We start from the raw sequence: 3137 nt of genomic DNA, 5'->3' as shown, positions 1-3137 counted from the left end.
TGCCAGAGACCCGGGTTCGATCCCCGACTCAGGAAGATCCCCTGGAGAAGGAAATGGCAACCCACTCTAGTATTCTTGCCTGGAGAACCCCATGGACAGAGGAGCCTGGTGGGCTACAGCCCATGGGGTCTTAAAGAGTTGGACATGACTGAGCGACTAAGCATACATACATATTACTGTTAAGGAGTTAGGAGTTCATGTAAGAGGTGGGCCTTATGAATATATCAAATGTGAAAAAACCTTCAAAACCACCTCTTCTGAAAAACAGTAGCAAAGTAATTATCATGAGGAGATGTTCATTGAAAGGGTTGTAAAATTTCAAGATTAGAAATGGAACAGAAGAGTAGTCAAAAAAAATCTGCCCAACTAAGGAATCTAAAACCTCCAAGTATACACCTCCAAGTATAACTTCAAGAGAATCAAAACTAAAATTACAAAGTAGAAGTGAATGGCAGTGAATTCTGCATATCAAAACCACTTCATGGGACTTCCTTGGTGATCCAGTGGTTAAGAACCTGTACTTGCACTGCAGGAGGCACGGGTTTGATCCTGCATGCCGCCTGATATGGTCAATAAATAAATAAACAGTTCAGTGTAACCAAAGCTGTACTTCTATCAGAACCCAAGGTATAAAAGTAGATTAAAGGATCCAAGTAAATCTCCAGCATCTACTCCTTGCCAATCCCATACTAAACACATTAAGTGAACGGTCAATTAAAAGGGGAAATTATCACATCAACCCAAGTTAACAGTAAGAATGATTATTAAAAATAAAAGAACAAGCCAATAAAATCAGAAACGACAGTAGACCTAAACTGAAAGTTAACAGCAGACCTCCCCTGGTGGTCCAGTGGTAAAGAATCCACCTGCCAGTGTAGGGAACATGGGTTTGATCCCTGATCCAGGGAGATTCTACATGCCCCAAGGCAACTAAGCCAGGGTGCCACAACTACTGAGCAGCCCACGCACCACAACTAGAGAAAGCCCATGGGCAACAATGAAGACCCACACAGCCAAAAATAAAAAAATACATAAAATTGTTAAAAAAAATTTAATAGACATTGAGAATGCTGACGACATTTAGCAGTATGAAGGAGAAGGGGGTATTTTTAAAAAATAGCTACTATGCATGACTAATTATTTAGAAATCTAGAAAAAATGGATTTTTGTAAAAATATCAAAATTGATTTAAGAAAATATGGGATTTCTGAACAATCAGTGATTGTGGAAGAACATAAAAAGTCATCCAAGCTCTGTCTCTTTAGAGAAAACAGTTTAACCTACAAAACCTTAAAGAACAAATAATCCCTGAGAGAAACTTGCCAGTTCATCATCAAGGCTAAATAAAATTATGATTAAAGAAACTCAACAAGGATAGCTCCTGAAGAACAAATTGTAGATAATTATCATTTGTGAAGATAAACAGAATTCCAGTTAATTTGATCCAGTTTATCAGAATTAATTTTAGATGGAATGTCTGGAATTGTACCCATTTCTGGATTAAATACTCAGTTCAGTTCAGTCGCTCAGTCGTGTCCAACTCTTTACGACTCCATGAACGGCACGCCAGGCCTCCCTGTCCATCACCAACTCCCTGAGTCCACCCAAACCCATGTCCATTGAGTCGGTGATGCCATCCAACCATCTCATCCTCTGTCGTCCCCGTCTCCTCCTGGCCTCAATCTTTCCCAGCATCAGGGTCTTTTCAAATGAGTCAGCTCTTCGCATCAGGTGGTCAAAGTATTGGAGTTTCAGCTTCAACATCAGTCCTTCCAATGAACACCCAGGACTGATCTCCTTTAGGATGGACTGGTTGGCTCTCCTTGCAGTCCAAGGGACTCTCAGGAGTCTTCTCCAACACCACAGTTCAAAAGCATCAATTCTTTGGTGCTCAGCTTTCTTTAAATATTAGAATTTTGATATTGTAACTCCAGGATATGATGGTGATGGGGAAAAAGACCTTGATCCAACTCCAGGGACATCCAGGTCAGGGCCTGTGAGTGAATCTGAGAATCTTAGAAAACACATTCCCTCAGCCCTCGTGGTAGCCTGGGGCAGAATACCCACTGCACCCAGTGTCTGGGGCAGAATATTCATTGCACCCTAATGCCATCCATCTTCTCAGTCATCCTGAGTGTTCAGTCAAAACACCTGCATTTTCTACGTATACCATTGCCTACAAAGGGTTTAGAAAGCAGTGTGCTGTATGTCATTTTTCTTTAAGTGGCTTAATGATTAGGATGTACAGTTGGAAGGGCTCCAAGCTATGACATTAAAAATTATCTCTCATGGGACTTCCCTGATGGGGTGGGCCTTCCCTCATAGACCAGTTGGTAAAGAATCCCCCTGCAATGCAGGAAACCCCAGTTTGATTCCTAGGTCAGGAAGATCTGCTGGAGAAGGCATAGGCTACCCACTCCAGTATTCTTGGGCTTCCCTTATGGCTCAGCTGGTAAAGAATCTGCCAGCAATGCGGGAGACCTGGGTTCGATCCCTGGGTTGGGAAGACCCCCTGGAGAAGGGAAAGGCTACCCACTCCAGTATTCTGGCGTAGAGAATTCCATGAACTATACAGTCCATGGGGTCACAAAGAGTCGGACATGACTGAGCAACTTTCAGTGGTTAAGACTCTGCTTCCACTGCAGGGGGCACAGGTACCATCCTTGGTCAGGAAACGAAGACCCTGCTTGCCAAGGGACATAGCCACAAAAAAGAAAAATAACTCTGAATAGTTTAAATGCAGGCACAGGATAAAAAATTTTCAAGTTAAATTTTGTATTCACATAAGTGAATCTCCATACATTCTTCTCACCCTGTCCCCCTCCATGTAGCAATCACTGCTATCAAGTTCATGTATATGCTTCCTGATTTCTCTGTTTGCTTAAGTGTCAACATACACATAACACTTTTTATAAAAATGTTTTACATAAATGGTAGCAAATTTCTGTACATTTCTATGAATAGTTTTGCTTAGCCATATACCTTAAAGATTGGACCACATGAATACATAGTGGCCTTATTCTTTTGTAACAACTGCATAGTATTCCATACGTGTTTCATAATTTAACTTCATCAATTTAGTTTTTACTAATTTTTGCTCTTTCCAACAATCCAATAATATCCTTGCACCTGCATTA

The sequence above is a fragment of the Muntiacus reevesi genome, chromosome 2, assembly GCF_963930625.1.
Source record: "Muntiacus reevesi chromosome 2, mMunRee1.1, whole genome shotgun sequence".
NCBI lineage: Eukaryota > Metazoa > Chordata > Mammalia > Artiodactyla > Cervidae > Muntiacus > Muntiacus reevesi.
The sequence above is the reverse complement of the archived record's forward strand: the minus strand, read 5'-3'. Positions refer to the sequence as shown.